The following is a 12,755-nucleotide window of genomic DNA, read 5'->3' as shown; positions in this document are numbered from 1 at the left end:
GCACGTAAAGAAGTGGCCTGGCCATCAAAGAGACTGCACGTCTGCCAGCGTGTGTCCAGACTTCTCCCAGAAAGAAGCATCTCCATCGATGCTTACCTTGGGCGTTAGGAGTCTCTCCTAGATGCCCAGGACTTAGTAAATCCCAACCGTGGGTCTTCGCAAACGGCTCAGCAGAGCTGGTCTCCTTAACAAAGAGCAACCACCTTTCCCCACTGCAAAAGCAAAACCCCATCAAAGGAAAGGACCCAACCTTGGCAGGGGGGTAAGCAGGGCTGTAAGCTACTGCTAATAGCTGAAGGAGCCCAGCTCCCTTCCCCCAGCTCACCACAAGGACCTCCTGAGAGTAGACAAAAGAAAGCTTGGAGGGTTAATCTCCCTGAGAAAAACAAGTGATTTTCCAGTAAACAACTGCAATAGCAAACAATGGGGGTGAAAAATAGCAATCATAAAAAAGTCTGCTCGGAGGAAGAGGCGACCCAGTAAGAGAGGTGTCTCTCTGGCTGGGGGGAAAACAAGGCAGCAGTTTGGTGAAGCTGCAGCAGCAGCAGCAGCAGCAAAATAAACCCCACAAGTTGCCACTGGATCTACTTGTGTTTGTGCCTTTTGATCTTTTAATTGCTTCTTAGTTATCCTTCAGTGCAAATAAATAGTGCATTGTGTCAAGAAAGAGGAGGGGGGCGGGGAAGGGAAGAAAGAGACACAAAAGAAAGAGCTGTCGCCCAGAAGAGAAAAGGAACAGGTTCTTTCCCCCCACCTTTAAAGGAGTGAATATATCTGTATTTGGGGGGGGAGAAGGGGGAGAAGGGGATAGGATTAGAAATCAAAGCGAAACTGGAGAGAAGCACATTAAGCCTCGGGCATCCTTACAGTAGGAAGAAAAGAGGGAGGTGGTAAAACCCTCTGGGAGTTTATTCGGTGAGTTATGAGAGGATCCACGAGTGTAATATTGTTAAAGGTCAGCCTAAACCTAATTTAAACTAGGGATGTGTGACCTCCGCCCTTCATTTAATACAGTCATAAGGAACATTACACTGCAGATAGCTGGAACAATAGCTGCCTCCACCCCAAACTCCAGCCCCTGGCATTGCCTGCAAGGAGGGCCTGTGAAGGAGAGCAGGAGGAGGACCAGTAAAGCCAAGGAAGTAGCTAACCTGAGGACGGGGAGGCAGAAAGAGAGGGAAAGGAAGGCCTCTGGTCCACAGCACTGACCACCAAGGGGCTTGCAAAACACAGCATCCCAGGAAGAATTTTGGTTTGAAAGTGGATGGGGCTGCAGCAAAGTATCACCTGAAACCCTTGGAAATGCAATAAAAATAGCCCACTGCGTCTTGCATTTGTCTGACCTGCCTGGTCATCGGCGTGGTTTGGGAGAGAAATCGTGGTTCCCATTAAACTCACAAGGAGCAAGGACAGCGTTTGCAAAACAAAGTCAGCCAAAGCGAGCTGAAGCTCAATGAACCTAAAGTGGGAGCTGGAATAAAAGCAACATCTGAAAGGTGCCCTGAGGTGACCAGGGGATGCCCAGGACTCAGAGAGAAAACCTCTGTTGCTGCGCAGCAGCTGTAGAGGTGTCCATGGGCAGACTGCAAAGCCCCATGATGGCGCTGCCCATCTGAGCTGATCAAAGCGGCTCGTGGGTGGCCACCAACACGTGGCGATGGGCCGGAAAGCTTTCCAGGGAAAGGGGGAAGAATAGGAAAGCTTGGGCCAGCCTGAACCTTGCAGGCAGGGATGTGAGCTTCAGCAGGGGCCGAAGAATGTAAATAGCTGCAGAAATCGGAGGCCAGGGTTGATGTTAGTGATGCTGGGGGGGAGTTGAGCCAAGCGGATACCTTCAGGGAAGGGGACATTTACATGACTTTTCCCTTCCTCTCCACCTATAATTCGAAGAGGGGAGAGGTCACCTAATCCCAGCCCAACCAAGACACCCTGTGATGCTCATTTGGCTTATTTCACAATTATACCATAAATGACAAGGTGAGCAGAATGGGGACTTGAGGTGCATGGTTCAGGTGCTGTGCTTGCAGTGTTACAAAGGTACCCCAGTTTGTAAAGCACATTATATTCTTGTATATCAAGAGTGAGGACAACCAGGAGAAATCAGCCTGCTTTACTGACATGCCCGCCAGATCTGGGCACCAAGACAAGACAAAAGGAGGGCGAGGGCGGGCCATGGGTTTGGGTCTCCTGTCTGAAGAACAGGAGAAAAAGTCATCCCCAGTGAGAACAGAGAGTGATTATCCAGACTCCTATACACAGCTGTTTAGTGGCAGAGGAGTAATCGTACTGGGCCCAGAGCATTTTTCAGTGGCTTTAAGAAAGCGATACCTTTTGTTCTGTACAACCCAGGAACCTGGCAATAACACCGTGTCCTTGCATGCTGCTAAAATATATTGATCCTGGGGCACACTAAACTGTTGGAACAGGAGAGATTCATTGGCAAAAGGGGATGTGATATATGGAAGGTCCCTGTGTGAAATTGAAGTCAAAGAACTAAGAGTGGGAGAAATAATTCACCTGGGGCCCCTGGTAAACAAGGAGGAAACAAGAGCAGAGGCTGGGCAGGTCTGCTCAGGGCTCCTGACAGCCCTGGGTGAGGAGAGCATTTTGGGGCCGTGCTCCTAGTCCAGAGGGTTTCTGTTGCAGGATTGTTATATGGGCAGGGGAAAAGTGGAATGCCCTTAGGCATCAGCAGAGGACATTTTTTTGGCATGTTCAGAGCAAAAGAGGGACTCTCGTAGCAACTCCTGCCCAGGTCTACCAATGCCTTGGAGCACTCATTGGACTTAGGTGTTCAGGAAGGGTGTTGGCAGATGCATCCTGAGGACCTGGAGGGTGCTGAGCATAGCAAAAATGGAGTTATTCCAAGGTAAGTTATTGCACTGTGCCAGAGGAATTTGTGACAGCGGTAAAAGGTACAAGTGTTTTCACCTCTGTTTATATGGAGGACAAACTATGCATTTTTGTGGGCTGGACAGAATTGGTACTGCTGTAGCATCTTTTAAAATTCAATATCCCCAGAGATTAGAGAAAAGCTCCAGCCTGAGCAGCTTTGCTTGTCTCAAGAGGCTGCGGGAAGGAGGATGTGGGGTAGGGAGTTGTCACAGTGGCTGAGGGTGAGGTAGGAATTGGAAAAGCATGAATGATGTTCAGCAAGTGAAACCCAGTGGGTCTGCTTGTCGGCATGCTGTCTGCAGTGCAGCCCAAAAGAAGGAGGTCAAAGGGTCTTAGGGTCAGAGGATGCCAGAAAGGGAGAGAAGTGTCTCCTTTCTCCTCATCATCTGTGGAACACCAAACATCTCTTGGTCATCCCTGGTTGCCAAAGTGGACTCCAGCTCAGCTAACAGCTTCCCAAAAGGGATTTCTGAGAAGGGTGGAATAGGGTAGATAAGAGGAAATGCCTGCCCTCTCCCCAGCTTCTTTTCATTGCAAGGGGAGCCTGGAAGGCTCCAAGTTTTGTCTGATTATTTGTGTCAAAAATGTGCAACAAATACAGTAGCGGAGAAGGAAGATGGGTCTGTGCCTATATTAACAGCTAAGCACATCACCATTTCCTGTTTTCCTTATTTATTTTTTTTTGAAGCATTTCCATGAAAATACTCACTGGAATGCATTAGAGAAGAAGAGGTCCAAGCTCATTTCAGGACCAATAAAAGCTCAAGCAGGTACAATTAGTTCTCCCAAGCACCAGGGGATGAAGTTGGTTCTTTATAGCATTGTGCAAATACGGGTCCATCTACGGCGCAAGCTCTGAGTCAAAACACGTTGCGGGAAGTGGTGGGAAACCCTTTGGACTAGAAGCTCTTTGGGGTGCAGACTGTGCCCCATAGCCATGTCCCTGCAGGGACAGCCTGATGAGGATGCGCTGGGAAGGCAGCACTAGTAGCAGGCATCCTCATGTCCGCCGGGGAGGAGCTGAGCAGTGGGAAGGTGGGCTGCAAGGGTGCCACCCACCCTTGCAGGATGGAGGCCCTCTAAGGGTGTCTGTGTCTCACCCCCCAGCACGGGACCCTCACACGCTCTTCTCTCTGCCCTCACTTGGAAAACTCAGGGTTCACCCTTAAAAATGCTTTATCCTGCCCCTGGGAGCATCAGTACGAACAGGTCAGCCTGGTTGCATGTTGCTGGATTCATGAGTGAAAGCAGGCGAGCTCTTAATAAATTCTTCTTCCTCAAAAAAAGAGACACAGTGGTTGTTGCTGGGGTCCTCTCCAGCAGCTTCAACAGAGCAGATGTCACTGAGGGGCTGGTGGCAATGCCTGCGATGGGCCGTGCCGGAGGTGGATGCAGTCCTTGCATTGATTTTTCCTTGGTGCAGCTTCCTGGAGAGCTTTCCCTTGGCCTTGTCGCGCAGTCGGCTCGCTCAGCAAAGCTGCCCAGGTGAGAGGGGCGGTATTTCCAACCCTCTGCCACATCCTCCAGCGTTCGCTACTGATGCAGCTCATGTATTTCAGACGTGCCCTTTGGAGGCGCGTGCTTTGAGTGCCCGTTCAATACTCTGCAGAAAATCAGACACAAGTGCCAGCTGGAAATATCACCCTGCAATGGGTTATTTTTCCAAGTGCCTGAGAGAGGCAATGGCACTGAACACAGAGGGTGATGGATTTTGGGGAATATACATGGGGCCCTTATTTGCCATGGAGAGGTGGAGTGGTGCAGATACGTCTCTGTTGTGTAATTAATGGCTTTGAAAAAAAAACCCGAGCCTGTTGGCTAAGCCCGAATACCTCTGAGGGGTTCAGGAATCCCAGCTATGTATCTTTCAGGCGTTTCTTCCTCTTTTTTTTTTTTTTTTTCTTTTTGCATCGCTGCTGTGCTTCAGTGCAGGTCTTTGTTTGCAGCTCTTATTGTTTTTGGGCAGAGGGTTGGGTGGCAGCATCTCCCCCAAGCCAGGCCTTCACCCCTTATCAGGGAACCCTGTCTCCACCTCCAATTTCCAGTCAGGGCAGGGGCCACCCCATCACTCCTTCAGGCTGGGAGCTTTTTTGGGCAGGATAAATGGGCTGCCGGGCCCAGCCACTGGTACCCTCGGCTCTGAGCTGAGCAGTGAAGACCCCAAAGGAGGATGTGGGGCTGAGGTCCCACAGGCAGGCAGCGGTGGACGTGGGAAGAAGGGGCAGCGTGGGGCTCACACAGGGCTCCCGTGCCCCAGGTGCAGCCCTCCTCCGCCACTGCGTCCACACATCACCTTGGGCAAGTCACTTAAGTTCCCTCTGGTTTGCATCTCCACCCATCAGCTCGGGGCAGGAATAAATCTGTCCCCCATTGCCTCGTTCCCTTAGGGACTGGGACTTTCTACACCTACAGCTGGCAGTGGGCATACGGGAGTTTGCATAAAGCCCCCGCTGCTTGCACCCTCCCCTCATGCCCATTCCTGAAGCGGGTGGCACAGGGATGCCCTGCGCCCACCTGTGCTGCCACCATCCCCTCCAGACCATGCTGCCCTTGCTGCGGGTGATGGATGCCCACAGGGAGGTAGGAGGTGTGGGTAATTTGTTTTCTCACTTAAACAAAACACTCTCTCATAATCATAACGAAGGAGGGGAGGCAACAGCACTTGGCAAAGCAACTTACACTAAGTGCACTTCACTAGAAATGTTTATACTCTGCCACTGAAAAATCCACTGAGCGCAGCGATAGTGTGGTGCGGCGCTGGCAGAGCAGAGGCAGCTGAGGTGGGGATTGCGCCCCGAGCCAGGTCCCAGCCAGGGTGGGCTTGGGGATGTCACCAGCTCGTCCTGGCAGGAGGCTCCCAGGGTCTCTCACATGGGGACAGCACGTGGAGGGACAGAGGAAAGTGCACGGGGATGGCTTTGGGCTTTCTGCACATGGCTCCACCTGGGACCACGCACCCTCGAAAGCATCATCTCTCCTTTCTTCTGTTGGCCATCGGGGCTATTTAACCTCCAAGGGCAGGTGTATAGATGGGGTTGGCATCTCCAAGTAGTGTTGTAGGGCAAATAGATACAATGCAATACAGTGTGATGGGGGACAAGCTTTCTTATGGTGCCAATTGTGCTCCAGAAAGGCTCTGGTGGGACAACCAAGAGTTTTGTAGAGATCCCAGCACTCCTGGAGCAGGAGACCTCACAGGGTAGGACCCTTGGGACTGCTAAGCTAATTACTGATTAATAGGAAGGTAACCCCCACCAAAAAAAAATGCATGTAGCTTTTCAAAACAGCAGCTGGTATGCTTGCATAGCACGTGCAGGCGTGCGTGTGTGTGCACACATGTATTTTTGTGCTGAGGGGGAAGCGAGTGCTTGGCTAAGTAGGTAGAGCCAAATGGCAGGTGATTCAGATGCTACCCCCTATTTCTGGCACCACTTTGGTGGTGCCACTTGAGTCCCCATCTCTTCATCAGCCGAGGATCACAGGCTCCAGAAAGGCCCTCCATGAAGCCCCAGTTCAAGCCCCGAAGTCAACAGGCAAAGGGTTAACTGAATTCCCAAGGCAGGTGGGAACACGAGTCAGACCGGGTGATATCGCAGACATGTTATTTGAAAAGCTAAGAAATTGTGGAATTCCTCACCTAATCCAACTTCCCCACAGTTTAAAGAAAACTGTAATGCAAGATATCGCTATGGCCAGGGGAGACCCCCCACGAACCTTTCCCTGCATAATCCATACGTGGATACGCGCACCGTCAGCCGCCTCCTGTGGCGCTGGGCTTCTAACCCTCCGTGAGTTTGCTCCCGGTGAAGCTCGAGGGATGCAGCCCCTACGATCAACCCCCTAATGCCTTGACCCCTACGAGCTGAAGGGGGCCCCTCCATCCCTGCAACATTGCTTGTGTGCTGTGCGTGGCCCTCCCTCACCCTGCAACCCACCCTCTGCCTCTAAGCTGAGCGCAAGGACGCACTGCTCACGCCACAGTAGCCAGAGAGCAGTTAAAACACCTGCATGAAAAAATGTTCCATGAGACAACACAAAAATTAGTGGAAATAATGCTCTGGACTTCTGCAGGCCCCAGCTGAGGGCATCCCTAGTCATGAGAGGTGGCTGCGGTGAGTCTCTGCAGCTACGCAAATACCTGGACATGATTAATGATTAGCAAGTGTAATTACAGCAATGGAAATTGCATCCCTGGTTCAAATCTGCCTGCCACTCCTCCCTTTCTTTTTCCAGGTGGGTGTCTTGCTGAGCCATCTCGGTTCACCAGGTAGATCTTCATGCAGAAGAAGATAGTTTTTGCCTGGAAGTAAGTTGCATAGATTTTTGTTTAGACTTTTTTGCATTAAAGGCAACCATTTCAAATATGTACAGATCACACGGGTGTTTTTTAGTCAAAACAAGCACAGTAACCACAAGAGGTGCCAGACTGGAACAACCTCTTCTCCACTAACCTAATCCAAAGGGAAAAAAAAGAAAAGGATGTTTTCCAGAGATAGAATGAATTCCTTTGTCTCTGCGTGTGATATAGGAGAGAGAAAAATCTAGCAACGGATAGCAGGCATCCCCTAAAAGGGACTTTTAGGGGAAAGTTGCTTTCCCTCCAAGAAACCTTAGTGCTGGAGCTAGGGAATGATTTCAGGCCAGACCCACTGGGTCCCACTCCAGGGCTCCTGTCATCAGAGGTGATGAGTGCCTGCAACTGCTGCTCCTTACGAGCTGCCTCGGTATCCCTTTCTGGGTGAACCTCTCTGTTTCCAGTGAGTCAGCCCAGGGGCTTCAGGCTTATTTGGGCAAGCTGAGTACTGCCGTCACTCCCTAATTAACTTACATGAGCATCATCTCATATTTGCCCGAGTCACTGGGGTGCTTCAGGAGCTCCCATCCCAATTCCTTGTTGAGACCTCGCTCGTGTAGGGCAGCAGGTCCTGCCCCAAGCCAGAACCGTCTTGGGGAGGGCAATATTTCTGGGGATGCCTCACTGGTCCTCCCACATGCAGCAATGCAATCGGGGCACAAAACCCCTCCGGTGGCTGATGCCTGTTTCACGGCCGCTTTCTCCCACCCACCGCCGCCCTCGCCGTTCCCGGAGACCCACATGAAAGCAGTAATAGCACTGTCGGGGTATACAAAGTAAAAGATGACTCACTGCGAAGCCTTTGCTCCCACCTTCGGGAGGCAACCAGATAGGGAGTAATCTCCTGGGGAAGGGGGGTGGAATTTAAGTCAGACTGATTTTTTTTTTTTTTCTGAAAACCTTTCTGAAAACGTTTTAGTCTAAACAACTGGCTTGGGATGTTGGCATTTGGCTTTTAATTAAGCGTGCTTTTCTGGGCACGATTCTGCCAGGATAGCAATGGCTGGAGCCAGGTTCTGGTCTTGGGAGAGAAATCAGTCCCAGGACCCCACAATAAAATGGGAAACCAGCCCCTGAGCTTCACTAATTGCTTTGGAAGGTCTGCCCTGGCCGATGGGTAACTCATGGGGAGGTGAGAGCCAAGGAACAGTGCTAGTTTGCAAGTGGGCTGTGTGATTTGCACAACCGACCACAGAAGACTGGGGCAGAAGAAGTGATTTCCACCATGCTTGGAGGGTTTTGGCAGTGGTTCCCACCTTCTGGATTGCTTTTCTCCCTGCTGCTGGCATGTGGCCTCTGGTTACCAAACATGCCAGCCCCTGTGACCTACCTCTCTCTGCCCACCAGTTTCCAGCACCAGGATTGATCCTGTGATGCTTTTAAAAGACCATGTGCAAGGGGCAAGAGCACTGCAAGCTCTTAAGCCCAGAGGGAAGATGGAGCTCCCTTACAGGCAGCAGCATCCCAAACCCGGCTGCCCCTGCACGGGGACTCCCAGAGCTGTGGGGTGGGAGGTGGAGGACACCAACATGAGGCTGCAAGAGCCACTCAGACCAGACACAACAGGCCGTGGGGTGTGAGCACTTCTCTCGGTTTAACCTGGCCGGGCTCCAGCCAGCTTCAGCGTTCGGCGCCTGGCTGAGAAGGCACCGCTGCCACACCTTTACCCAAACAGTGGCTACTTTCTCACCTGCCTCTTCTCCAGCTTTGCCACAGCGCAGGCTGTGGGGACATAACCTCTCAACCACAGCCTTTTTTTTTTATAATACGAGCTGCTCTGGGGCTCTCCGGCAGACCACCACTTCCCCCCGGGGCTTCCTTCCAGGGGCTGTTCCTGGGCTCTGCAGTCGCCCTGCTGCAGTTTGTGACTTTGTCAGGGAGGGAAAGCAAAGTGTGCATCCAGGATCCCGAACAGAGCAGGGTAAGACAGCCCTAAAATGAAGTCAGGGGACCTGGTGAGAGGTTTCCCGCAGGACCTTCACTGGTGCATTGAACCTCGCTGTGCCCTGCCGAGTGCCCAAGAAGGGCGCGTACACTGGTGCCCACATCTCTGCTGGGCTGCCCACAGTGTACGTTCTTTGGCAATCAGAAATAGTCAGATAAAATGGTTTGCAGCACAGGTTTTATTACAGAGGCACGGTGTGGTAGCCAAGAGGAAAGGCATCGTTCCAGATCCCTGGGGAATGAAGTCTTCTGCCACTTCTGCACCAGGCATCGGGTGTTGTCACAAAGGGAGTTTGTATTAGCGCATGTGGATGATATTATGGACTAAGACTGATTTGAGAGGGCTACTCATAGCTAAAATGGATTTGATGACAGCTTGGTTCTGCTTGCTGATTTGGAGCTAACCATAACAGAAGTCCAAACAAATCACTGCTTGAGCCATTTTGTACTGATTTTTTTTCCCTATTACTTCACTGAACCCATCGCAGCTTTTGCCATCCCATCTTCCTGAAGGCCTCCCAGTCCCGGTTTGCTGTGAGTGAGAGAGTCTCAGGTTTTGAAGGAGTCGCCCACATCATAGCCAAGTGCTGGGTCTTCTCTCAGATTTTATTTTGTGTAGCTATACACTAGAAATACCAGGCCGTCCTAGGTCAAGGCATTGCCACCTAAAAGCTAGGACCAGCTAACAGCACACAACATAGTTGGTGAGGCAGAGAGAGTCTTCTGCTGCAAAGCTGCATGAGATTTCTCTTGACTGCGAGGAAGATTAATTGGAGAGCAAGTGGAGGGAGGAGGGAACTTTTCCTTCCCAGGGATTTATTCTCCTCATTTGATCCTGGCTTTGGGAAGGGAACAGTAACGTCAGCAGGCTGCCTGAGCTGGTGGCAGGGTTCACCGCCACGTCTCAGCTGTGAGGGGGCATGGGCTGCAAAACAGGGTTGTTTTCCAGCAGAAATCTTCACTGCCCCTGGCTCTGCCCTCATCCGTGTATCGCTTTGCTCTGCAGAGGAGCCCCTCGCAACAACAGCATCACTCCCGGGTGCCTCCCACACCCCCTCTTTGTAGCATGTAAATACTCACAGTCACCCCCACCTTCTTCTCAGGGGATGAAGCAGAAAGAGGGGCAATGTGTCTGAGGCACCAGCAAGAGCATCAGGCACATAGGAAGCCTCATACAGAGGTTTTGAGTGAAGAAAGGGGGGTTTTCTACATGCCATGGCCAGAACTGTGCCCAGCTGCTCCCAGAGCCAGCACCTGATGCTGGGGTGAGCAACCAGGTCCCACTGAACAAGCTTCATCCTCCATTGATTCAAGTGATGCAAATCTTTTGTGTCGCCAGCTGAACTGTCCCACTGAGTAGCTATCTCTTTCCCACCAAACACCACTCCAGTCCAGACGGGCTTAGCTTCGCCTTCCAGACATTAAATCTCGTAAGGCTTTTGGCCACTGTGCACCACGAGGACTCTTCTCACACCCACCAAGTCTCTTTCAAACTTTTTTTGGTTAAGTAGAGAGAGCTTCCTTGCTCTCCAGTAGAAAGACAGGTTTGAGGCAGGTCAGGTCATGTCACTCCTGCTGCTCTTTTCTGCTTCTTCCCCCAGCTCCCTTTCATCCCTGATGTATTTAGCTGTGAAAATGTGGCCCATTGTCTTTTATCAGGCTTGCAATAGGCTTCGCAAGGGGTGTTAATCAGCCGGTGGTGGTGCTCACCATACACATCTTCCTAACACTCAGTGCTCTGCTTTCCCTACATAATCTCACTCTGCAAGTGATTTAATGACATATTTATCTCATCCACATCAGGATCCCCTGGTGGGCTTGTCCTAACTCAATCCCAGAGACACCTGACTTAGTTACATTACTCTCTCTAGTTACTGATCTGCTTACAGACAAGTTGCAAAATTGCCCATTGATGCTTGAAGAACCTTCCTTTAAAAACCTGGGGGATCCACACAGTTAGGAGGGGACTGGGCACAAGTCTTTGCTGGTGTGCATTTGGGTAACTAATTATATTTCTATTATTGTATGTGAGTGGAGCAGTGCCACCACCACTGAGGCATTTCATGGAGAATAATTTAGACCCTTTTCCTAAGGTAAGAGGCTGTTACAGATACTGACAGATGTTAAGTCTTTACTTCACTAAAGTAACACAAATTAGCTGTGTGTTGCTCTGTTTGGCCTAAATTCAAATGAAGCTCTGGCTGAAATGCTCTGCTGATGGGCAGAGCTGAGCCCAAGCTTCCCACAGCTCCCAGCCCACCGCGTCCCTCCTGGCTCCAGCACTGACATGAGGCACAAGGACTGAGCTGATTTGGGATGGAGGGATAAATTGGTTTGGATATAAAATGCTGTAGGAGTGATTCCTTAATAATTGAGTTGCAGCAATGACTTCAGTTGGTAAGAACGCAAAACCAGAGCTAAATTAATGGGGGAATTTCACTTGACAGCTTGGAGCAGGCATTGCAGAATGACCCAAATCTAAGAGGCTCAAGTGTGTCCCTCACTGGGGATCCTCATCTCTGGCTCACCCAGTACCTGAGGTCTTCAAGGGGAGTCATGGCAGATCCATTCACCCATCCTCTCACAGCTGAGCATCACCAGGCTGGTGGCTGTGCCAGGGAAAACCTTTGTTTCAGCACCTATCACTCCAGCCAGGGTTTAATAAATTTTCCTGGTGCTTCCCAAGCCATCCCGGTGCTCGGCTGGAGCCCTGGGCACTCCCTCTGCTGGCTACAACATCATTTCATAACCACTCATCAGGGCCTCGGCCCCGCTAGGAGGAGATGCGGCCGGGGTAATGGCTATCCCCATCGGCACGATAGCTCATCAAAGCTGTGTCAAGGCTGAGGAGGAGGACAGAGATGCCGTGAAATGCCTTGTGAGCAGGGCGAGAGTGAGGATTTGAGCACCAGCCCTGTGGTAATGCTGGGTGGGGAGACATCCCAGCTTAGTTTGAAACATTAATGTCTATATTCAAGATATATATCTATGCTCTGGCAGTCCTTCATTGCCAGGGCAAGCCAGAAGAGCTCAGGGGTTAGTTGCACAGCACAAGCTCTTTGGGGCAGGATGTTATCACAGGACCTAAACCTAGGTCTGCTCAAAAGGGGATTTCAGGCTCAAAACCACATGCCCATCCATCCCAAAGCGCTCCATAGGTACATGCTGCATCAGAGAAAATATTGGGCAGGTAAGGTTTCCCCAGAGAATACGGCAGACAGGTCCATGGCAGGGTGGCAAGTGAACCGGTGGTGAGGGTGTCCTGGGGTGTGAGATCCGGGCTGGAGGTCCTGGCTTCAAGAGCCCAGAGGTTCAGAAAGACAACCAAAATCCTTCTTGGAGAGATACCACCTTTAAACAGAGACCAGAGCAAGAGCAGCAGCCACCCAACTCGCCATCACCCCAGGTCACTGGCCACGCCAGCGAGGGCTGGCATAACTGTCTGGAGCCACCCGTGGGTCGACGGGCAGTTTGCTTGGTCCCATGGCCTTGGTGCAAAGTCTTACGCCAGCATCACATCTCCAGCGAGTTTTTCTCCAACACTTGGCACGGTCTGTGTTTA

The sequence above is a fragment of the Strix aluco genome, chromosome 16 (genome assembly GCF_031877795.1).
Source record: "Strix aluco isolate bStrAlu1 chromosome 16, bStrAlu1.hap1, whole genome shotgun sequence".
Lineage (NCBI taxonomy): Eukaryota > Metazoa > Chordata > Aves > Strigiformes > Strigidae > Strix > Strix aluco.
The sequence above is the reverse complement of the archived record's forward strand: the minus strand, read 5'-3'. Positions refer to the sequence as shown.